The sequence below is a fragment of the Panthera uncia genome, chromosome B1 (assembly GCF_023721935.1).
Source record: "Panthera uncia isolate 11264 chromosome B1, Puncia_PCG_1.0, whole genome shotgun sequence".
Lineage (NCBI taxonomy): Eukaryota > Metazoa > Chordata > Mammalia > Carnivora > Felidae > Panthera > Panthera uncia.
The window spans coordinates 120,905,648-120,931,960 of NC_064811.1; the positions used below are offsets into that span (position 1 = coordinate 120,905,648).

At 40.1% G+C, this 26,313-nt stretch overlaps 1 long non-coding RNA gene across 1 annotated transcript; it reads right to left on the reverse strand.

Moving 5' to 3' along the window:
- Positions 1–8,377: 8,377 nt before the first annotated feature.
- On the reverse strand, positions 8,378–15,735 carry LOC125923986 (uncharacterized). Its single transcript, XR_007458213.1, has 3 exons — positions 15,455–15,735; positions 11,673–11,806; positions 8,378–8,548 (listed from the first exon to the last, which is right to left on the reverse strand). It is a non-coding gene; the product is annotated as an uncharacterized LOC125923986 (long non-coding RNA).
- Between the last annotated feature and the right edge of the window lie 10,578 nt (positions 15,736–26,313).

Sequence of the window (26,313 nt, forward strand, 5' to 3'; positions counted from 1 at the left end):
GGTTATGACAACCCGGCATAGAGATATTCGGCATGCTATAGGAAATTCAGGTCTAAAGGTTAGTCACTAGCATCAAGGTGATTGGCTCCATTTGTTAAGCAGTTATCGGCACCAACCCTGTGCCAACCATTGTGCTGAGTGATAAAAGCGAATAAATCCCCCGCCCTACCTGCGCAGCTTGCACTCTAATGAGAAAGGAAGATAAGTGACACAATAACATTGTGCTGTGACAGCAGAGGGCACAGAAGGGAGTATAAACTGGACCCGAAGACTCAGGGAAGACTTCTCAGAGGGGATGGTGCCGAATGCCTGGCACATTACTGTACCAGATTTAGATCTCAAAACTCAGGTTTCACCCAACGCAGAAGACGAGCTGTTTGGTCTCAATGTGCATTGATTTCTTTGTTGCATACACATTTCTTATTTTTTCTGGGAGAATTGGGATTGTAGGCAGTTTACTGGAAACTCTTTTTTTTTAATTGAGTCTGTTGACCGTAATTTTAAAATCTGCACAATTCTTAAGTGGTTTTTAAGGCAGTGGTCCCCAAGGATGGTGCTGGAGGGAATTCTCAGGCCTACAGTTTCCAAGCACTGGAACTGAAAATCTCTTCACGGAAGATCTGGAAGCTCAGTGCTAGCAACTGAAAAGCCATAATACATTCTCACCGAGATGCAATTCGCAGTTTAAAAGGCAGGGTCCTGTTATATTTAAAAGCTCAGGAATGGCTTTAAGGAAGACTTTGTGAAAAGCTGACAATGTGTAAATTACCCCCTCCCCTGCCTTGATCTCAAAGACAAGTAAATCAAAGTAAGATAGCCTTGGAGAGTAAGTTTTTAAAAGGTTAAAAAAAAAAAAAACAAATTGAAATCAAGCTGCTGTTATTCCTTAAGACTAGATATTTTGTGAGAACATGAGAGAAAATTTTGTTTTTTCCTCTAGTCTTGGGTCAGATGGAGACAAAAGAATAAATTCACCTCCACCATATTTCCATTGCATGGATTTCCATTGCATGGATGTATAGTTATGTTGCAGATGTGATAAAGAGTCTGGGCACATGAATTATTATAGACATTTTTTTTTAATGCTGACTCTGTCACCTTCCAGCTGTGTCATCTCAGGCAAGCGAATTAATGTATGAGCTTCAGTCTCATCATCTGTAAATGGAAGAATAATAGTCACACTCTCACAGGTTGTGTGATGCTGTGATGTGCACTAAATACTTGGCACAGAAGCAGGCACACAGTAAGCGCTTAATAGTGGCTTGGGTACAATGGTGACGATGACCTAGAGGGCTTCATCAATACAGGCCTAATAAACTCTTTTTTTTTTTTTTTTTTTTTTTAATTTTTAATGTTTGGGGCACCTGGGTAGCTCAGTCAGTTGAGGGTCTGACTTCAGCTCAGGTCATGATCTCGCAGTTAGTGGGTTCGAGCCCTGCATTGGGCTCTGTGCTGACAGCTTGGAGCCTGGAACCTGCTTCGAATTCTGATTCTCCCTCTCCTTCTGCCCCTCCCTTGCTCATACTCTGTCTCTCTCTCTCTCTCTCTCTCTCAAAAATAAGTGTTAAAAAAATTTAAAAATAAATATAGAGAGACATAGCATGAGTGGGGAGGGTCAGAGAGAGAGGGAGACACAGAATCCGAAGCAGGCTCCAGGCTCCGAGCTGTCAGCACAGAGCCCGACACGGGGCTCAAACTCACAAACCGTGAGATCATGACCTGAGCCAAAGTCAGATGCTTAACCAACTGAGCCACCCATGTGCCCCAGGCCTAATAAATCAACTCTTATCTCTGGGACATCATAGATGATTTGAAACCCAGTAAGAATTTTTTAAATCCCCACAACAATAATAAACATTAAAGAAAAAAAAAGCAGTGGCCAGTGTGTATAGCACAGCTAATGTTAATAAAATATAAATCGTGTCCATTTTCTCCTGCTGCTTCCAACAAGAATCCCACCTATAGATTCTTGACAGAAGATTCTTGATGTAACACTATTGCCAGTTTTATTCTATTTACTAAATAACTGCTTTCAGAGTACTTACAAATATTGATTTACATTACTCCTTAATCCACCCTTAATTTATAGACTAGCCACTTATTAGGATACCTCTTACCCTTGTGTTTTCCAATATTAAAATAATGTCTTTATTCCTGGTTCCATCCTACGTTATTCTACCTTGAATATTTGCCAAACCCGGTCTCAGAATCGTAACTCCTGCCTTAGAGTGTCACTAATCCCAAAGGATTTGGGCTTCTCTAGAGTTCTGACCCAGAGTCTCCTCCATCTGCTGAGAGGCCACCCCACTGGAAATTTACATCCAGCGTATGCCTTCCCCACAACCTTAGCCATTCTTTTTCTGTGTCGTTCCAACATTCCAAATTCTTGTTTATCCCTGTGTAGGCAAGGATTTATTTTGGTAGTGTAATTCTGTCTCCTCTGGTCAGGACATGGAAGCCTCCTATTCTACTTCTGGAAGCGTATGATTCCTAACTGGGTGAACTGGCAGTCACTGTGCCCTGGGTGTCTGCCTAAATACACAGCAGATTCTACCAGTTACCAGTCATCGTATATTAATAACCCACTCGTATCTAGTAAAATCCATTAACTCATGTTCCTACCAATTTTCCAGCTCCATCCCCTCACTTGACTAAGTATATTTAGAAATTTAAATTTGCATAGTCCTTTTGAGAGGAAGGAGACAAGATAAACCCATTTAACCTTTATAGGATATGTAATTCTACTTAAGCATAAGACATTAACTGTAACACCACTAAGAAATGTCTCTAAAGCTAATCCTCATGTGACAGTAAAGAGCCTTTATTTTTGTGTGTGTGTTTATTTTTGAGAGAGAGAGAGAGAGAGAGAGAGAGAGAATGAGTGGGAGAGGGGCAGGGAGAGAGGGAGACAGAATCCAAAGCAGGTTTCAGGCTCTGAGCTGTCAGCACAGAGCCTGACATGGGGCTCAAACTCATGAGCCATGAGATCATGACCTGAGCCAAAGTCAGACGCTTAACCAACTGAAACACCCAGGTGCCCCTATGTGACAGTAAAACGCTTTAAAATTTCAATGATTGAGACACCAATCCAAATAGGTTGTGACACTGATCAACCTTTTTTTTTTTTTTTTTAAGTTCATTTATTTATTTTGAGAGAGAAAGTTCAAGCAGGGGTGCAGCAGTGGAGTGGGGGCGGGGGGGCAGAAAGAGAGAGAATCTCAAGCACAGAGCCCAAATGGGGCTTGAACTCATGAACTTTGAGATCATGCCCTGAGCAGAAGTCAAGAGTCAGATGCTTAACTGACTGAGCCACCCAGGCGTCCTGATCTATCTCTAAAATGGATGGAGGGTTCCTATATATATTCCAGACTGGAGCTTCTGTCTTTCAGGAGACTGGAGCAAGAGGAAGTAAGGGAGAGAGAAAGGGTCCAAGTCAGAGACCTATATCCAGACTCTGGCCCTTGGTGATCTCTGGTGATCCTTGTGAAGTTCTCCAGTCCTTTGACCCTGGGTTTCTCTCTGTAAAATGGGAGTCACACCCTTCAGTGATGTGTGAAGAAGAGGGACAAGTCTGCTTGTCATATCGGTACCTGAGTTGGTGCCCAAAAAACAGGAGTTGCCATACTTATGTTTGGTTAGGCTGCCAGGGTGATTTATTTTTTAATCTATATGTGTCTATTTGAAAGTTCACCTTCACTGCCTTCAAATTAAAAAACGATAAAGTTGCATGATATGAAAGTTATATCTTAATAAAGCTATAAAAAAGGAAGATTTTTAAAATTAAAAAAAAAAGGAATCCATCAAATTCCCTTAGAGAATATATAAGTGATTTTTAAGCTGAAAAACCTCAGTGCCTATTCTGTAGGGGGCCAATAAATATTGATTAATAGACTTCATCTGTAGTTTTTCATGAGAAGGCAAGCCCAAGTTCTCCCTTATGTAGACTGCCCTTAATCCAAACATTAATTACTACTTTTGTATCACAAGACTGTTATGATAATCATACTCTATGCATTGGGAAATAATTTGAAATTCATGAAGAAGTACATCTCCATGCTTTGATAAATGAGTATAATTAGTTCCAAAATTTTTGTTCATAAGCCAAAACTGGTGTCATTAATCATTAAATATTCCCATTAAAATTAATGTAAAAACTTCAGTGTTGCTCTTAATGGAATAATTAATAGAGTAGAGGCCTCATTTAATGGTGTTGGAGGGCCCCAAGGCTCTGTCCTAGCTGTCCTTCTCCTCTTTATACACCTCCCTCCCAAGGTGACTTCTTCCACTCTCCAATCCCATGGCTTTGATTACCTTCTATATACCATTGACTCACAGATGTGTCTCCAGCCGGGGCGTCCCTTGGGAACTCAGATATCCAAGTGCCTGCTTGACATCTCCACATGGGTGACATCTCAAACTTAACATGGCCAAAACTGAACTTGATCCCATGCCACACCCCCACATGCTCTTCCCCTTCTTGGTAAAGACCACCATCATTCACGCAGTTGCTAAAGCCACAAATCTTTTCTCATCCCACATCCATCCCATCTGTAGATCCCATTGCCTCTACCCTCAAAACACATCTTTCTCCACTTCTTTCCATCTCTGCTCCTTCCTTCCTAGCCTAAGGCACCATCATCTCTTGCCTGGACCACAACCATCACTTTCTGGTTGGTCTCCCGGGTCACTAATCTTGCTCTTGCTACAATTGACTCTCCACATGGCACCAGGGAAAACCTTTAAAAATGCAAATCGGGGGCGCCTGGATGGCTCAGTCGCTTAAGCATCAGACTTCGGCTCAGGTCATGATCTCACGGTCTGTGAGTTCAAGCCCCGTGTCGGGCTCTGTGCTGACAGCTCAGAGCCTGGAGCCCATTTCAGATTCTGTGTCTCCCTCTCTCTCTGCCCCTCCCCTGTTCATGCTCTGTCTCTCTCTGTCTCAAAAATAAATAAACGTTAAAAAAAATTAAAAAAATAAAATAAAAATGCAAATCAGTTCATGTCACTTCCTAGCACAAAAGCTTTCACTGAGTTCCCACAGGTGCTTAGCATCAATTCCAAACCCTCCTGTGGCTCATGAGGCACTGCCTCAGTGGTTCTCATTCCTAGGGGGTGATTAGAGTTTTATGGGATTATGATTATCATAGTGATTGGGAGGGGGTGCTGCGACTGGCATTTAGTGGGCGGGGTAAGTATGCTAGATGTCCTGCAGCTACAGGATGAGCCTTCTTTCTTTCTTTCTTTCTTTCTTCTTTCTTTCTTTCTTTCTAACTTATTTATGTATTTTAAGAGAGAGAGAATGAGCGGGGGAGGGAGAGAGAATCCCAAGCAGGCTCTGCACTGCCAGTATGGAGCCCGACACAAGGCTTAAACTCAGGAACCAGGAGATCAATGACCTGAACTGAAACCAAGAGTCCCACCCTTAACTGATTCAGCCCCCCAGGCGCCCCAGGATGAGCCTTCATTCTGCCTGTTGATCATTACCTGAGCCTGGATCCAGACTTGATATTACATATTAAGTACAAAATAGAAAAGGATGTGCTGTGTTTTGTTCCAAATTTTATCTAGAAATGTTCACCATTTCGGAAAATCTCCTCACTGCTGAAGGAGCCACTGACCATGTTTGAATCATTACTGCAACATCCCTTCACATGCACGTTGATTCTGCCTAAGTGGGCCATTATCTGCTTACTTCTGTCTTCCAGCGGAGTTGTGCCTAAACATTTACGTGTTGAAATACAAAGCACTTTATTATAAATTGCTTTTTAAAATTACTCCTTTAACAGGAATTAATGGTTGATTGATGATACCAGTTTGGACTTACGAGCAAAAATTTTGAACTAATGATACTCATCTGTTGAGAGATGAGATGAGGGAACTTCTATACGAAGCAAAAATTATTTCCCAATGATAGACTATGGTTACCATGGCAATCTTACAACAAAATAAGTAATAATCAACATGGGCCATGGAGGAGAGGTCTCACTCTTCTCATGGGAAAAATTGCAGATGAGGTCCATCAATTCATTGGCCACCTACAAACTAGGGGCAGGAATTCATGGTTTAATACCATTCTTATTGTTCCTAGGGAAATTTGATAGCTTTTGTAGTCTTAATATGTTTTTAAATTTTAAAACAGTGAAGGTGAAATTAACATAGAAAGGAATTTCCTTTTTGAGCCGCAGGAGGGGCACTACAATTCTTTTTTAAAGAGGCATTGGGTCTTAGGTTTGAGATTTGGTGTCCCATGCTCTCTGGTTCTGGCTTACCTCTCCTGTCTGACCTCCTCCCACACCAATCCAAATTCTCAGACACACCAAGTTCTTACCCGTCTGAGTACCTCTGCACCAGCCACTAATTCTCCCTCCCTCCAGTGCTCCTCTCCCTGCTGTTTGCACAATGGCTCCTGCTTGGGTATTACCTCCTTGGATCCTTGCTCGCCCGAGGCACTCTCCATCACATCGCCAGAGATCACCACCTGATCGGGGACCTTCTCTGTCTTACACAACAGAACATTGAACATTATCTGAGAATATGGTAGGGGCCCAGAAAATGTTTCTAGAATTAAAGCATGAGTAGAGGGAGGCAAGCTAAAGCATCTTGGTGGTAACATATGAATATCATTCATAACTCTGAACATACAAAACTGTAAATGCTTGCATTCTAAAAGAAAACGTTAAGACATTTGAACCAATATGGTGGCATTGCCAGCACCCATGCTCACCGTTTCAAAGACTGCAAATTAGTACCAACTGCAAGTACATTCACAATAGATTTGTGAGCTCTTTCTAGTTAGGTGTGGTATTTCTCAGTTAAAACATATCTGTGGTCACATATGCAGGGTATAAGAGCCCATATAAGTGATTTCTTGTTCAAACTGAGGTTAAAAACAAAATCATGATGGAGGAACATGGGGTCAAACATCTCCCAGCAAACCTTGATGACCTATTGAGCAAGGAGAAATGTTTACAAAAACCGGCATATAAGCATGGGGCTTAGGCGAATGAAACTTTCATCAGGAGAGCATCCAAAGAGAGATGTGTGTAAAGAGCATTAACTAACCTGCCTCAGGTTCCCCCATCTTTAACCCATCCACTACATGCGCTTGCTAAAATTCCAGGGTTATCACTCTACTCTGATGAAAATCCTCTGGTAAGTTTTCATCACCATATATGGCATGTATAATAATGAGATCAGAGAAGTGCCACCTACTTGCAGAGCATAGTCTGACTGCTCCCACCTGCTAGCCTGTCCCCTCGCAGGCCCTAAGCTCTAGTCACTCTGGAAAATTTGTTGTCCTCACCCATGACAGCCACTGTCCTGGGCAGTGGTGGAACCCCATCCCCCCTCCGCCATTATGCTACCATAGCACCCTCAGCTTATTTCCATTTAAAGTGATGCATGTTCCTAGTGCAATTTTCTCTTCCTATTCTTCCACTGGACTAGCTGCTGTTTGAATGCAGGACTGTATCTCACTTATGTTAGTCTCTCCCGCACTACCCGAGGCTCGGAGCACGATAGACACTCAGTGTACATTGGTCTGAAAAAAAAACAATGAATTTACCTAAAGATTTAATGATCTTTTGGTGGAATAAGCTGATAATGATCTGATATTTCAGAAACTGCTATTCTAAATATGATTTTTATCTTTTCACAGTTGAACATGATTTGCTCTTTCCATAGGGAAGGCTCACCCTGAGTCTGAATGTGAGATCTGAGCTTCCTTTCCTTGGAATTCTTATATTCTACCTCTTCAGAATAGTGTTCAGTAGCAACACAGAGGATTCAGGAAGGCAGGTTAATATTTACAGATGTGAAATTCCATCTTTCATCAAGGGCATTTGTTGACTGTAAGACTACAATAGGGGGTTCTAAGAGTGGAGGATGTGGCCCAGCCTGGTGAATAGCTAAGGGGAGGCAGCCCAGCAGCCTCAAGAAGGAGAGAACTTGAAGAACCAGGGAGAACATCTAGCCCACATGCCCTCATACATCCATGTGCATGGGGCGGGGGGATGGAGAGGTTGGGGGTGCGATGAGCCCCTAAAACTGCATGTAAAATGTTTTGTGTATGTAGCGAGGTATATTTTCCCTGTGGGTGGATGGGCCCACCCCATTCTCAAAACCATCTGTGACCAACGAAAGGTTAAGATCTAGCCCAATATTGGGGTGTCTGGCTGGCTCAGTCGGTAGAGCATATGACTCTTGATCTTGGGGTCATGGGGGGGCATAGAGAGCTCACTTAAAAACAAAACTACAGTAAGATAAAATATAAAATAGAATAAAAATAAAATAAAATAAAATAAAATAAAATAAAATAAATGTAGCCCAATATGAACTTTCCTCCCTCAATAAAGAAAACTCTGGCCTGGGAGGTTGGGTGAGTTGTCCAAGGCTGCGTGGCACCTTAGTGTCCTAGCTGTGCCTGGAACCCAGTCTCCACTGCTTGTTTCCACTGCTTGCCCATGTTGCCTTCCCATCAGAGAGGGCTGATGCTTCCGGCGGTTTTCTTAGAAAGGCTTCTTAAACTGATGGCAGTATCCCAGTTGTCCTAAATTGAATACAATATCAGTGGGTACCACTTTAAAACTAGGGCTAAGGCATATACTTACTGCACTTGATCTCTGTTTTACACCAGATTGTGTGACTACTACGACTGAGCGCTATTTGATACTTTCATTTGTCCCCCACAACACACACCCTTTGGAGATACTTTAAATTTTGTTCAAATTGGTACTGCAGGTCAGAATGCAAATTCTATAATAAAATTACTGAGCTGTGTTGGAGCTCCTGAAATTGCAGTTTCATAGGCTCTTAGTTTCTAAAATTGTGATGCCTTGCTTTATTTATACATGGGCCAAGTTATTTAAATTTTTTACAGGGACAATGTTTTGTTACTTCGCGTTCCCTATAGGGAATGACAACTAGAAGTTCCCTTGAAAAGTATGGTTTCAACTCCATTTTTGTGCTTTTAGAAGAGAAGCATTACAGGACTTTGGTTTGGAATGGTAAAAAAAATTTTAAAAAAAGGTTATTTATTTTTTTCTCATGAAAAATTCTTTAGAATTACTGCCTTGGGGTGCCTGTGGCTCAGTTAAGCGTCCTCACGGTTCGTGGGCTTGAGCCCCATGTCGGGCTCTACGCTGATAGCTCGAAGCCTGGAACCTGCTTTGGATTCTGTGTCTCCCTGTCCTTAACTTTGCTTGCTTAACCTGTTTCTCTGTCCTTAACCTTGCTTGCACTCTGTCTCTCTCCTTCTCTCTCTAAAAAATAAATAAACATTAAAATTTAAAAAAAAAAGTATTATTGCCTTGATGCAATGGCTGTGGAGAGTGACAAGAACAGTCTATTATGGTGTATCCATTTTCCCGGCTTTTAAATACTGAAGAACAGGAGGTCCTTCCCAGGTTGCACGACTGCCTGTGGTGATTATCCTTGAGGCTTGGAACTACTGCTGAAAAAGTCTTATTCAGAGTTGCTTACTGGGGGAGGGAGGGAGAGAAAGCTCCCAAATGCAGAACAGCTCAATGAGGTACATCTAGCATGAAAGAGTCAGCTGGGGGGCGAGTGGTGTGTAGGGGGTAACCTGTCCTCCCTCTGTTGTAATTCCTAAAAAAGGCTAGACACTATGCAGGAAGAAACGCAAGAAGGGAAATGATAGGAACATTCTGTGAATGTGGAGAAGCCAAGTATTAGAATTATGTACATAGGATGTGCATTGCAGATGCTGAACAGAACCGAAGGGTGGCCAGGAGGACACATGAAAGCCCAGGTCCCGGGGCCGAGTGGCACAAGGCAGGAGAGAAAGAAGAGTTCAGAGCAAACGGCACAAAGAGAAAGCTAATAGGAAAAGCCAGCTGTCTGTGGCCTGCTCTCGCCCCCACATCCCCCACATGCCGCCTGGCATGCCCACCCCTCTCCCCCACCTGCAAAGATCCCGAGTACCCGCTTGCTGTCCTGCTCGCCCCAAGCCTCTCTTGGAGGCTTTTTCCTCTGGCTTCTAATCATTCATTCATGTATGCAAGCATTTATTCAGCAAATGTTTATTGAGAGTGGCTTCTGGTAAGAGTCAAGATTTCATCTAGCCTTGGAGCACAGCTGCCAGGAAATTGCGACGAGGAAGTAAAAAAACCTGGGACAGTTCCAACACAAGCCTTAATCACCTGCAGTGTGTGGTGACACTCTAATAGAATTGGGGTCACTGGCAGAACAGTCTCCTCCCTCCGGGTTCCTTCACATAGTGGCCAAGCCGCTGTTTGATGGGAGCTGACTACATGTGAGTGGCCAAAAGGCAGATGGCCTGAGAAGCCAGGCAAGTTGGAGAAATGCCCTGTGCTATTGATTAGGGGTCAGATGTTATTACCACATGATACTTGACTTGTCCTCCAGCATTCTTCCCCAGTCGCCAGGCCAGCTGTGTGCGCGGTGCTGAATGTTGACCCCCAAACACAAATCTCGGGAGGCCTTACTGAGGCCGTAGGCAGGAGAAGGAGGCTGGATAGTAATCTTGAATTTCTGTTGTAAATAGGATTACTACAGTGCCCTCTGTCTAACTTGCATCTTTTACGTAGCTCATGCAGCCTTTCGTTTTTGTTTGAGATTTTGTTTACAAATATGATTGTTTAAATTTTTCATAAAGGTGACGTTCCTGTGATTAATTAACAAATAGTACAGAAGACTTCTTGCAAAACAACAATCCCTTCTGCTCTCCCTTTTCTCGGTTGGGCTGCCCTGAGGCACCCATTGTCATCTGCTATTGTTTTTCTTTTTGTTGCCATCTCTGCAGCTCTAAATAATAAGCTTCTACTTCTATTTCTTGATTTATCGATTCTAGACCTCTTTTATTGATTCCGCCCTGTGATAGATGACGTAGCTAACTTCTACGGCTCCCACATCCCCTTCCTGCCTCCGCCCAGGGTAGCAATTTCATGATTCTTGTTTCCTTCATTTTGCCCTCAGCTTCTCCTCCTGGCCTTGTAACCAGAACCTCTATTTGTACAATGTCAAGGTTGATGGCGTTTACACTGCGTTCCTTAAACAGAATCAAGTCTGCTGTGATTTGCACACAGGTTGATTCTAAATGTTCCAAACCAATAAACAGCATTAACGTTATAACTACATAGAAAGTATCCGTCCAGAGCCAAGTGACTCTGTGGTTCTAACATCACAACAACCTCCTCCCTTGGAGGGAAATGTTTCTAGAGTCAACTTCAAATGGGTTCTCCTTTTGTGTAATCAAAATAACATTTGATTTTAGCGTACTTTTTATTTGGACCATAAATTTCTTTTTTTTTTTTTAATGTTTATTTATTTTTGAGAGAGAGAAAGAGACAGAACATGAGTGGGGAAGGGAGAGAGAGATAGAGGCACACAATCGGAAGCAGGCTCCAGGCTCTGAGATGTCAGCACAGAGCCCGACGCGGGGCTCGAACTCACAGACCGTGAGATCATGACCTGAGCCGAAGTCGGACGCTTAACAGACTGAGCCACCCAGGCGCCCCTCAAGACCTATTGTTTCTTGATTGTTTTTCTTCACTAGGATCCTATTCTTATTTTATGGATATACTTTTATTTTAAGAACATGTATCTTTTTTCATGTAGATTATCGCAAAGTGAATCTGAAATACCTTTTATTTTCCAAAATATCTTTTTTTTTCTGAAAAAAATTTAAATACCTTGTTTAATGTTTTCCTGCTATAGATTTTTCTGGGTTTTCATTGTTGTTGCTGTGGATTTTTAATCTTGGACTCTCTACATCATGGTGCTTGCTTTTCTCCAATGAATGTTGACCTCTTATTCTCCATTCATCCTGACAAAAAAGGCAATAAAAAGGCCAATTAGAAGCCTAACACCCTCTGAGTGTTAGCAATGGGCTTGTTGCTCAGCAGGTATCCTTCTTAGCTGTATGTTAGCAGCATCCTAAATGCCAAAATTAGCAGGGTTTTATTCTGGAGTCCAAGACCATAGTGGCTACCCCAGTTCTTCCCAGAGAGTTTGCTGGGGGAACAATCCTCCAATTTCTGTGTCTTAGAGTAATGGCCAGGCTGAAGCAGTTCTGCAAGCAAAAGTTGGAGAGGGAGATGACAGAACTCTTCTAAATATTAGTCCTTCTGTTCTCTACCTCACTTCTCTTCCTTGTGCTGTGATGTCTGTCATTGCCAGTCCCTTCCCATAGCTACAGCTCTCTCACCTTTTATGTTCTAGGCAGCTGCTGCTTCCTCTCAGCCTCATGGTCACAGTCTTCATCCTTTCCCACAAATTCCAGAAATGGGTTGAGCTCTCTTATCTGCTGATGGATCCCTTGCATTTGTTTTTTTATTGCTGAGATTTTATTTTTAATTTTAGGTTACTTTATGACAATATTAATGGTATCTGAAGGGAGAGTGGAGCTCCATGTGTGTGCTTTGGTCTGCCATCTTGAATAAGGTCTCCTGTGGAATTCTCACACATCAAAAAGTGGGCCAGAATGTGGTGAAAGGAAAATCCACAAAAGCATAACTTGAGGCAAATGGGCTTGATTGTGCCTTGAAGGACAGGAAATATAACCACAGACAAAATAACATGAGGTTCCTATACATATGAAATATTAAGAACAGTTTTGGGGCACCTGGGTGGCTCAGTCAGTTGAGCATCTGGGTCTTGATTTTACTTCAGGTCATGATCTCACGGTACATGAGACTGAGCCCTGCACTGGGCTCTGCGCTGACAGCATAGAGCCTGCTTGGAATTCTCTCTCCCTTTCTCTCTGCCTCTCTCTCAAAATAAATGGATTAACTTAAAATAAAAGAACAGTTTTAAGTGGCCCATGAATGACAAGGGAGTTAGAAGCACCCCAGTGTTGACATACATCATGATCATGGTTTGTTTTATGTGTTATCTTGACTGGACTAAAGGATGCCCAGAGAGCTGGTAAAACATTATTTCAGGGTGTGTCTGTGAGGATGTTTCCAGAAGAGGTTATCGTTTGAATCCATAGACTAAGTAAAGAAGATCATCCTCACCAATGTGGGTGGGCACCATCCAATGTGTTGAGGACCTAAATACAACAACAACAACAACAACAACAACAACAACAAAAGGATGAATTTGTTTGTTTTGCCTGAGGTAGGACCTCCATTTTCTCCTGCCTGACACTGGTGCTCCTGGTTCTCAGGCCTTTGGATTTGGACCAAATCATATCCCTGGCTTTCCTGGTTCTTCATCTCACATCTCTCTTCTCGACCTCCACAATGTCACCCAATTCCTATAATAAATTATATACATATAGGTAGATATATAATGGTGTGTGTGTGTGTGTGTGTGTGTGTATACACACACACAGACATGCATATGTACACTAACTCCCCATTTTTTTCAGTCATTAGCACCAATGATCACCATTCACTCAATATATAATTAAACATCTGTTGTTGTTTTTTTTTTAACATTTATTTATTTATTTTTGAGAGACAGAGTGCAAGCAGGGGAGGGGCAGGGAGAGACGGAGACACAGAATCTGAAGCAGGCTCCAGGCTCTGAGCTGTCAGCACAGAGCCCGACACAGGGCTCAAACCCACAGAGGGTGAGATCATGGCCTGAGCCAAAGTCGGATGCTTAACCGACTGAGCCATCCAGGTGCCCCTTAACTAAGCATCTGTTTAGTGCCAGACGCTGTGCTAGATGCTTGGGATATGACAGTGAGCAAAAATAGATGTATTTCCTACCCTCACAGAGTTAACAGTCTTGTGATCACACAAGAAAACGTAAGATTATGCCTGGAGTTAGTCCTTTGAATGAGCGGGACATTAGTCTATGAGAGTGAATGGGGGCTTTGACAAGTCTGAAGGATAGGTGAAGGTTTCTGTGAGGAATTGATTTATGAGTAGCATAACTTTCAATAAATGCCAGTGTATAGTTTATAAACATGTATGTATATTATTATTACATGTGTAGATTTCATTAAGTACACACCAGGTGAGAAATGATACAGTAGGAGTGAAAAGTATTTGGCCTAAGTATTGGGAGACCTCGGAGTCCTGGAGTCTTTGAGGATCAGCTTTGCCAACAGATGGCTCTCTGGCCTTGGACGGCTGGACCTCACTTCCCAGGGTGGGAGTCCCTTTATCAGTAAAATAAAGGGGTTGGATGGAAAGATCTGTTAGGTCATTTTCCGATCTAAAAGTCTCTCAAAATATATACATTTCATTAAGAGTTTTGTCTCCCTTGAGTGTCTTGACTTAACAAATAATTCTGCTCAGGTCATCTACATATACTTTCCAATTCTAAGGATCATTGGTTCAAGAAATATCTTTTGAGTACTTATTATCTAATTGTGTGTGTGTGTGTGTGCGTGTGTGTGTGTGTAGAGAAAAGACAAGAGAAAAACTAAGCACAGGCAAGTAAGATGAGTCATTTTAAGTGAAAATAGAAATATATTTCTATGTCAGCAAATATATATTTTCTTTCTTAGAGGCATGTTGACTGAACAGAGTTTCAATCAACAATTATTTTTTGAGCATTAATTAAAGATTCTTTGGGACTTTGCTCCTGGCTTCATTTTAATGTTTATTTATTTTTGGGACAGAGAGAGACAGAGCATGAACAGGGGAGGGGCAGAGAGAGAGGGAGACACAGAATCTGAAACAGGCTCCAGGCTCTGAGCCATCGGCCCAGAGCCCGACGCGGGGCTTGAACTCACAGACTGCGAGATCGTGACCTGAGCTGAAGTCAGACGCTTAACCGACTGAGCCACCCAGGCGCCCCAACCTGGCTTCATTTTAAATTGAGAAAGTTTCTAGAACTAATATACAATAGTATCTTATATATGTTATATAATATATAAACACTAATATACAATAGTGTTTACTGCTCTTGAAATGTTATTTATGAAACTAGATGGAAGCTTATGTCCATGTGCACATGTGCATGTGTAGGTAGTTTATTTATTGGTAATAAAAGCCCTCCTTGGCAGAAACACAAATCTATTTTCTAGGTCCATAGAAATATCCTTAGAAATGGCCTGAGTGATTTGGCAAATTGAAAGGGAATACTTGTATGTGATCAATAAACCAAGGGTGTGATCTTTAATTCTCTTACTAGTTTGTGCTTATTCTTATACTTGATTAGAAATGTTTATGGTTCAGGGGCGCTTGGGTGACTCAGTCGGTTGAGTGTCCCACTAAGGCTCAGGTCATGATCTCACAATACGTGAGTTGGAGCCCTACGTTCCACACTCTGCTGTCAGCACAGAACCCACTTTGGACCCTCTGTCCCCCTTCTCTCTTCCCGTCCCCTACTCGTGCTGTCTCTCTCTCTCTCTTTCTCTCAAAAATGAAAAATGAACATTAAAAAAAATTTCTTATGGTTTAGAAACAATAATTTCCCTATTGCCATATATTTTTAAAATAAAGATCTACACTTCCATCTTTGAATTTAATTTCAAAGTATCCCTAATTGTGTTCATAATTTTGATTCTTACTTTGGAGTAAACCTCTAGCATTCAGGATCTTCAAGTCAGTGACCCACTTGGTCCTCAGATTTAAGAGAGTTTCTTATTTCACCAGAGAAGCAGTCCTTCTCATCATAGTCAGACGGGGAACTCAGGTGTGGGATAGTTAAGCTCACAGAAAACTTTGCTGTACTATGACTTCTTTGGGTGGTGTTGAGGCAGTCAGAAAGGAGACATGAGGACATGGTGGGGAGGGGCCTTACTGGAGTTGTTGAAAAAGGCTATCCCTTTCACCGACATATCCTTTCCTTCCTGAAAACAGTGGCTCCGCCAGCAGAATGCAGTCCTCATCCCTTTTGATCTCCGAGGGCCTTTGAAATATGAACATAATTACACGTAAGGTTTTGGGTGGCACATGGAAATACTTAAGTAGCATCATCTTTGGAAAAGATGGTGATTTCTCTATAGATTTCAATTCAAAAGACAAATCCCTTTCCTAGAAGAAAGTTTGCATTTTTCCCATTCCCTAACTTAAACTTTGCTTTTCTGTTGCTAACTACCATTGGTAGTCCAGAGTATGCAATGAGATGACAGTCAATGCATAAATAAATATCCGTAAATTGCTAACAGGTGTCTCTAGAAATTATAGTCATTTTTCAGGATTCATCTAAGAACTACATTATAGGCAAATATGTTAGTGACACACATAACCTTGATCAGCTGTGACTATATCTAAATAGTCAAAATGCAGCTGTGAAGGGATTAGGAAAAGCTGACCAAATCCTTCCTTAAAAATTGCACTAAAATGCAACACAGGAGAGATAAAATGAAGGCGTTTATGTATTCCCTGAACTTACAAAGTCTGTGCCAATAGTTCAGATCTGCATTTTAATATTACATTTATGCAATTACAAAGATGGAATTTGTTTAGCCTTTAAAAATTATACTGTGGACAAACACTTATTGGCATGGGAAGAAGTTTGTGGTAGACTGTTAAATTTATAAATCAGGTTTTAAAAAGCGTATACTGAATAGTCTTCTTGTAGTAAATAGATGTGTATATTTATAATAAGAAGAGGGCTGAATTGATACCTAGAAATTGTTAACAGCGATTACTCCCAGATGGTGGGACCATGGGTGTTTTATTTTACTCTTTTTGTTGGTCTGTGTTTTCCAATTTTTCTTCAACAAGATCATATTGCTTTCCTAATAAGAAAAAAAAACAATAAATGTTATTTAAACCTACTGTATTACAAAAAGTGTTAAGGGCATTTGACAGCAACTGAGCTGCTGATAACCTGTAGCGATCATGTAAAACATGGGCAAGAAGCAAAGAAATGGCAGTAAGAATGATTCCTTTAATTCTGACAACAATTCCAATGTATGGGTGTTCTCCCTACCACCAAGCAATTCTCCAACACCAGTTGGGTTCTACAATTCCATTCCATTCCATTCCATTCCATTCCGACACTATCTGTGTGGAGGTCACATCAGATCCCACCCGCTCAGGGTTCAGTCCTATAAAGTTCCTTCCTCCCTCCCCCACCCACACACCTCAGATGCCAAATCCAGGTCCAGGTTGTCACCTGTGCTTCCTTCCGATCCACCAGCTATAGATCAAAGCTTCCCACGATCCCCTCCTGGGGTTCAGTTAATTTGTTAGAGCAGCTCACAGCACTCAGAGAAACACTTTACTTACTCTATCACTGGTTTATTATAAAAGGATATAACTCAGGAGCAGCCAGAGGGAAAGATGCATAGGGGAAGGTGTGGGGGAAAGGGTGGAAATTCCATGCTCTGTGAACACACCTCTCTCTTACCACCTTCACGTGTTCAGCAACCCTGAAACTCCAAACCCCATCTTTTTGGGGGTTTTACGGGAGTTTCATTATATAGACATGATTGATTTAAATCTTGGGCCATTGGTGATGAATTCAATCTCCAGCTCCTCTCCCATCTCCGGAGGTCAGTGTGATGGAACAGGAAGTTTCAACACTCTAATCAACTGGTTGATCCCCTTGGCAACCAGCACCCAGCCTTAGGTACTTTCCAAAAGTCACCCCAGTAACATAAACTTAGGTGAGGTTGAAAGGGGTTTGTTATGCATGTCAACACACTTTTATTGCTCTTATCACTTAGTAATTCCAAGGGTTTTAGGATCTCTGTGCCAGAAATAGGGATGCAGACCAAGTATGTTTTTCGTATTGTAATTCACAATATCACAGTTCTGCAGGACCAGCCTTTCCCAAAGTGTGCTTCCCAGAACACAGGTCCCACAAAATGCTGTGTGAAAAACAAAAAAGAGGTCAATTTTAACACCTATGGCAATATTAGCAACATTTAAAAAAGGACTCTTTTGTTGATTCAAAATGCACTCTGGAAAGTTCTGCAGTGGAGAAACCTGTGGCAGCAATTGCTTAGTTACCAGATACCTATTTTCATGGAACACTTATGAACATTCCAAGGCCCACTTTAGGAAATACCATACTTCCAGTAAAGTCCAAGAAGACCTTTGCTTTGAGTCCCAAAGGCCTCTTATTTTGATTACTGTGCCTAGAGAAGAACTCCACAACCAAAGGCTTTCAGTTTAATATGCCTGAGTTAAAACTCAAAATAAATACAGAACTATCAAATAAACAGCCACTGATATGCTTCCATTGCCTGACAGTGGACCGAGTTGTACTCCATGAGAAGAAACCCAAACGTTAAATTTCTCTTTGGACTCTATCTCCTCAGATAAGAAGAGTGGATTCTCCCACAGCAAAGTACAAGGAGCTCCAACTTTCACCTCCTGGCCTTACTTCTTCAAGGCCTCCTCTTGGCCTTTTCAGTGGGTTCTCACTTCCTCTATTCTGTAGAAATGATGCTTCGAATGTCCTTAATGAGACAAATTTCCAGAGCTGGCACAGACCACTGCTGGATGTTGGCACACATAAGACTAACAATTTGGAGAATATTTAAATATGTTTTCATTATAATTTTAAAATAGCAAAAAAGCAGTTTTTTACTTTGGTAAAATATACATAATATTTACCGTTTTGATCATTTTAAAGTGTATAATTCAATGGCATTAAGTACATTTGCATTGTTATGCAACCATCACCACCATCGATTTCTAGAACTTTCTGATCACCCCAAAAAAGAAACTCATGAAACACCAGCTCCCCATTGCCCTTCTTCCTTGCCCCCCGAATCCCTGGTAACTCCTATTTTACTTTCTGTCTCTATGAATTTGATTGTTCTAGGTACTTCAGATTAGTGAAACCATGAAATATTTGCATGGTTGCATCTGGCTTTATTTCACCTCGTATAATGTTTCCAAGGTTCATCCAGAACAAGATAGTGTTCAGTTAATAATAATCACCTTATATCAGTGAAGAAGATGATACTGTTCGTCATCTTTCATCAAGGTTTTTGTGACTGTCTAAAAGATGGAAGGCTTGAGGCATAGGTTAGAGCTCACATCCAGTCAGTGTCTTTTCTTACTGTATTTCTACTGAAATAGAACTAACCATAATTATTGGTTATCAAGATTGGCAGAATTGTTCAGGACCTCCATCTAATAATTCTAAATATATGGCTCAAACATATACCCAGAAAGTATGCTCTGATTTCTCTCTCGGTGATAAGTCAGGCACTAGGATAAAAAAAAAAACACACCATACTTAATACTTGGAATGTTTTCTTTCAACCTCAGAGATGATGGTAAATGGAATCTTACCCCACTTTGATTTCATTTGGCTCTAAAAAGTGTTTTTCTAGGTTTGGGAAAAGCATTTGGATTACTTTCTCTTATATATCTCATTTGGGGGGAGCATGACAGGTAAGTACCATACTATCTTGGATTTCTCCAATGAATGAAAAAAATCAAGTGTTAAAATCAAACTTGTGGATTAAAATATTTATACCATAGCTTGGTCTTCTTAAGAAATCCTGATAGTGATAATATTTAAAATGATAAAATTTACATTCCGACATGATAGCCTGAGGCTATTAAAAGTGGAATATATCACTGAAATGTGCCACTTGAAAAACCTACTTTAAAAAAAAAAATGGCATTACTAGTGTAATGAAGAAATGCTTTTATCTCATCCCTGATTTCAAAAGCTTGTCTAAACACTTTCACCTCAATAAATAGTTTATTTCTGCGTGGAAAAGGCAGCTTGTGCTTACTGCCAGTTTCTTCACAAAGCACGCTTCAGAGGTAAACACTCAGTGACCACAGTTTGAACACATTAACCACGTTCACCGACTGTGTTCTAAGATGCAGCAATAGGTAAAGGGACAGTTTATCCAAATAGGCAAACACTTCCTTATTGAAAACATTACTGGTGCTGTCGGTGTCTTCCCAGCCTGCATCATGGCTCACAAAACAATTGCCAAATGCACATGAAAAATCTCCTCAAGCACAAGGGTGAAGCAACAAACTCACAAGTCCCGGAGCGCCTCCCTTTTCTACATTTCTGCACATTTCTGCCAAGTGTTGATTGATACTCTGCACATCTGTGATTCTTTCCAAATGTAAGCCAAATGTCTGCTAGCATGCACTCGTGATAGACATTGCCCTTCTGCGCTATATGCCATTAATATTACATGATGCACAATGGCCCTCTTTGATTAGGAAATTCCCAATGGCTAATTTACGTTTCTTCCTGAGCCTGGTAATTATCATTACCCTCATAGTTGGGATCGTAAGTTTTTTGCACTAGTGTGACTTCCTTATCTGTTTGTTGTTGGTTTTGGTTTTGGGTGTGCAATTTCGAATGTTTCTTTAGTTTGGGTCCCTTCACCTTTAAATGACAGAATTTATCCATTTCATATTAGAAAGCATTATTTTGTGCTTGTTCAGGAAAAACTCAATTGGTTTATCAGAAAGGTCACGGTACTTTGAAAGCAATGCAAAAGCTTCTGTGGCTTCTTGCCATTCTTTAACAAAGTTTTGTAACAGACAATGCAATAGAGACTAGAAGCAAATTGATTGCTGGTCTGATAAAATCCAATTTTCACGTATTCATCAAGATTCAATTGTTCTCGCATATACAGTTTCACATTCGAGCTTTGCATCGGGCTCTTGTTCACTGTTTACATTTTCAGAGTTCTGTTATATTTACACTATCATTGCATCATTACTTTTACACTTCAGTACCTGTAAGCATTTGATTTATTTCTGTGAATTGGCTATCGTAGCATGCAGTGAAAGATGTAAAAGTTACAGATGTAAATAGCATTTAAATGTATAAAATTCAATAGTTGAGGCAAAGTGCACCATGAATGGATGCTTATGCTATGCACCATAGCCGGGATGAACAACTTTCAGGCACACAGTGATTATTAGGTATGCAACTAGATTTATAGAAAATATAATATTAATCTTAACTTTCAAATTTACCAAGTGAACATTAAATTGTTCCCTTGCTCTTTCCTTCTATATATGGCCGGGAGCCTACCAATGACCCCTGGTTTGTCTGTGAGCAGCACTTCCCCAGGAGGTACTACTTTGGGGTGTTGGGATGGCTACCTGCCAAAATAGCTCAGCATCCAACTAGCCTGATATCCCAAATCCCCAAGCCATGTATTATTCCTCCCATGACTTCAAGATAGATCTGGCTGATTGTTATAAAATAGCATTAAGCCTACAGCATACAGTTAGGCTGTAGATATAGACTATATATAAAACAGACAGTCTTTACCTTCTGGGGATTATAGAAATAAACACAAATAAATTGCAAGCTACCAACTGTGGTAAGTGCTGAAGGACAAAAAAAGATGAGAGAGAATAAGAAAGTGGAGGCTGAAAGGTCTCATTTAAGTTGATGGGTCAAAGGCAAGTGCTGCGTGAGCTATTTCCTTTGAGATCCTCAAAGAGAAATCAGCCATGAGTACTTAGGACATGTTCTTTTTTCTAAGAACATCTGTGAAGTGTAGAAATAACTAAAGACAGCATTTGTTCTTTCTATTACTATTATTATTAGCGCTTACCTACATTACGGGCACTGTTCTAAGCTCTGAAGTTACAGTTGTAAATGAGACAGACAAGACTTTGGTTCTTGTACAGCATTTGTTCAGTGTTGAGATGCCTCTCAAGACATGAAAAGAGAAAAAGATGGGTAAACTCTGGAGTAAGCCATTAAAAAAGCTTATGAAGCATCATTTTATTAATAACACAAGATAAAGAAATGTACTCTTGCCCACCAACACTCAACTGTAATCTGACTGAATGCTTAGATATATGTAAAAAATAAAAAAGTATATATTGATAAAAACTGGTGATCAACAATATAGGGGATAAAACCTTAAAATGAAGCTGGTGTATCAGGTGTTATAGATCAATGACACTAACCATTAAAATCATCTTACTCCTCTTCTGACTGAAATTTGGCCTCAAAGGGAAATTGGCCTGTAGAGAGAATTATTGACAAGTATCTGATGTATTTTCATAACCAATCAATAAATTGGCATTCTGGTCACACCCATTAGTGTCCATGAGTGTGTTTAAAATGAGTCTCTACCTGAGAGATCCTAAGTCAAGTGTGAGCCTGCCAGGCTGAAGATAGAGTGCAGCAGTTGACCACAGGTACCCAGTACCCCTGTCGGGGTGACCAGCAGGCTTTCTACATGAGACTACGGGATTTAGGGTAAGCAATAAGCAATTTGCATTAATAAATAATCATGAGATATTTTGGAGGCACTCCATCAACTATCTTTAGGGAGGAAATGATTTATTCTTTTTTAAATTTTTTTTAACGTTTATTCATTTTTGAGAGACAGAGACAGAGCACAAGTGGGAGGAGGGGCACCGAGACAGAAAGGGAGACACAGGATCCAAAGCAGGCTCCAGGCTCTGAGCTGTCAGCACAGAGCCTGACGCAGGGCTCAAACTCACTGACCATAACACTGTGACCTGAGCTGAAGTGGGATGCTTAACTGACTGAGCCACCCAGGAACCCCGGAAATAATGATTTAAAATGTGAGGTTGGCAATGGTTATTTCAAGGCTCAGAATAAACCATTTTCAAAACATTGACTGATACTCTTAACAACTGTCAAAATAGACTAAAAAACGTAAGAGAAATTGAACCCACAACTTTAGATCCTTTCCTTTTATAAGTATAGTTTCTTTTTCTATCAGTAGGAAGACAGGCTAACACAGCCAATGGAGTTCCTTTAATTAAATAAACAGACATTTCTTATTTATTCTAACAAGCTGAAATAGTGTATGAGATTTCAAAAAAAAAAAAATCATTCAGCAGTTCAGTCTTGTCTCCCTTTTTTGTGAGATTGAAAAAGAACCAAAGAAACATTTGAATTTGGTATAAAGGGGACTAAGGATATTTATCATGAACAGTTTAATATTAGTCTTCTGAGACCAGAGCTACTCTTCTGAGTTCAGCAGAAATACACAATTTGATAAATATTGAATTACGCTTTAAGGCAATTCTCATACTTTAATATAACCTGTTTTTTAAAAATTTCTTTCTTTCTCCTTTGAAATAAAAGTCCACCACCAAATACAATTTAAAAAAATACATTGAATTGCTTTTCATCTCAGTTTAGGGAAGAGCCTTTAGCTCACTTTTATACCATAGCAATTTTTAGCAATTTTTCTCCTGAATGAGAGGAAAAGAAGCTTGAACGTTTCCGGAGAAATGTAGTAAAAAAAACCAGGATCCCTGTAAAGTGATGTGGTCATGTCAAATATATTGCATATATTGCTGTCAAGTTAAGATGATGCATTTAAAGACATTAAATTAGATTATGGTAACTATTTGGAAATTTGATTTTTCACATTATGAAATTTTGTGTAAACTGGAGAATATTTAAACATTTGAAACCATTGATCCAATTTTTCTACATCTTGCACATTAGGATCACCTGGTTGGGAGAGAGGTGGAGGGTAGAGAGGGTTGACTGTAAAAATATCAATGCCCGATTCCCACCCCTGAGACTAGCTCCCTAGCTGATTATAATCTGCCATCAAAGTTAAGAACCACTGTCCTAAGATAATAATTGTGGCAAGTAACCATCAAACTTGAAGTCCAAAATGCATTTCAGTTTAGGTTAGGTTGCCAGATAAAATAGAGGATGCTTAGTTATATTTGAATTTCAGATAAACAATAAATATATTTTTAGTATTGGAATATAAATATGTCCTGAATATTACATAAGACCCTGCATTTTTATTTGCTAAATCCAGTAACCCTAATTTTTCTTTGCTTAAAATTTATCTGGAACGAAGTCGTTTATCTACCAATGGAGTTCTTTAGAAACAGATTTCTCTGGGACAAACTACAATAACAACAAAACTGGGTAAACATGTTAGATGCTCTCCTGTTCTGGGCTCTTAAATAAGTTCATCTCCTCTCTATACTTTCAGTTTTCCTTCCATTGTCTCTTGCCTCTAACGACACCAGTTATTTTTGGGTTCCCCAGACCCTAGTCCAACATGAGTTAGGGGTAACCCCACACAAAACACTCAATTCTGACACTATCTACCTGGAAACAGCATCCGATTCCACAGGTTAAGGGTTCTGGTCTACAAGACTGTGCCCCACTCCCCACTCCCCACTCCAGATGCCAGTGACAAGTAGGTCCCAGGCTGTTGTCTGTGCTTGTGGCCTATAGGCTACAGATTGGAGGTTCTGACAACCTCCTCCTTAGGTCCTTTTAATTTGCTAGAGTGGCTCACAGAACTAGGGGAAACAGTTTGTCTGTGTATTAAAAGATTCGATAAAGGATATGAATCAGCAGCCAGATGAGGAGATGCATAGAGCAGAGTATGGGTAAGGGACACGAGCTTCTATGCCTTCTCTTAGCTCCCTTATTCCTCTTCCCAAACACAACCCCCTCCAACCCCTAAAGGTAACCAGAATGGTGACTTTTAAAATAGTCACTTTTTGGAGTGCCTGGGTGGCTTAGTCAGTTGAACATCTGATTCTTGGTTTCAGCTCAGGTCATGATTTCACAGTTTGTGTGTTCAAGCTCTGCATTGGGCTCTGTGATGACAGTGCAGAACCTGTTTGGGATTCTCTCTCTTCCCCTTCCCCCCCACCCCCGCTCACACGCATGTGCTCTATCTCTAAAAACTAAAATAAATTTTTAAAAATAAATAAAATAATCACTTTTCTATTTTTCCCCTTAGTTTCCCCACCCAAATATGTATCCATAAACATTATAATTTGTTTATGTTTGAACTTTAAATGGAATCATGTAGCATATTTTATGCCTAGATTCTTTTACTGAATTTTTTGTTGTTGTGACTCATTAGTGTTGATCCATGTAGCAGTAGTTTATTTATTTACATTGTTCTATATATTCCATTATTTGAAAATATCACAGTTTGGGGAGCCTGGATGGCTCAGTCGGTTAAGCATCCGACTTTGGCTCAGGTCATGATCTTGCAGTTTGTGAGTTCGAGACCCAGGGTCGAGCTCTGTGCTGACAGCTCGGAGCCTGGAGCCTGCTTCAGATTCTGTGTCTCCCCCTCTCTCTGCCCCTCCCATGCTCATGCTCTGTCTCTCTCTGTCTCTCAATAATAAATAAACGTTAAAAAAAGATTGAAAATACCACAATTTATTTATTCCTCTGCTAATGGACATTTGTGTCTCTCTGTTTTAGGGCATAATGCCTCTATGAACATTCTCACACATTTCTCCAGGCACATGAGGGTCAACATTCCTCTGTGGTATATACCTGGGAGTGGCATTACTGCATCATGTGCATATGTACATCTTTATTTTGACATAATTTTGAACTGTTAGAAATGTTGCAAAAATGGTACAGAGTTCCCATATACCATTCACTAAGAGTTCCCTAATTATAACATTTTACATAATCATAGTACAATTATCAAAAAGAGGATATTAATATTTATGCAATAAAATTTATGCAATAAAACTAACCACACACCTTATTTGAATTTTTCCAGTTTTCTTACTTCCAACATTTCTGTACCCTTATGTTTTAGATGTGTCTCAGGTCAGCATATAGTTTGATTTTTAAAAACCCAGTCTCACAATTTTTTAAGTTGAAGTATTTAATCCATTTATATTAAATGTAATTGCTAATAGATAAGGGCTTCTCTGTGTAAATCATTTTAACCTACCATTTTATTTTATTTTGTGCTTTGCATTTGTTTCTTCTATTTTTTTTTTCTCTATGTTTGGGTCTTCTTTTGGGTCGATTTAGTTATTTTGATCACTCCAGTTTCCCCCATTTTTTTTAGTGTTTGACATAGAAATTACAATATGAACACTTAACTTATTGAAGCCTAAAGTTAATACTTTTATCTACAAGGACCTACCACACTTTTAAGTCCATTTACTTCTTGTCCCCAAATAACATTTAATTATTTTCACAGATTTTAAGTCTAAGTTGTTTTTCATGCCACTAGACATTATCATTTTGTTTGAAACATGCAATATTTGTTCACATTCACTCATACCATTTAGCCCTTCCTCTGCCCTTTGTTTCCTTTTGCCTATCAGACTCTTCCTTTCAAATCACTTTTCCCTTCAATCCAAATTTTATCTTTCATAATTTCTTTTTTGGGATTTTGCAGTGGTAATAAACTCTCCCCATTTTATTTTTGTTTTAAAATGTCTCTATTTTACCCTCAATTTTGGAAAGATGGTTTTACTGGATATAGAATTTTAGATTAGCAGTAATTTCCTTTCAGCATATTAAAGATATTTCACTATCTAGTGACTTTCATTATTTGCTGTCAATCTAACTGAGTATCTTTTGAATATGTCTTTTTTTTTTCTTCTGGCTTCTTTTAAAATAATCTTAAGATTTTGCTTTCTGCTATTACACTATGGTTCCAGGTGGAGGTTTATTTTGAATGTTTTGGGTACTTCTGGAAAATTGTCATCCACTTTCTGTGCCACATCT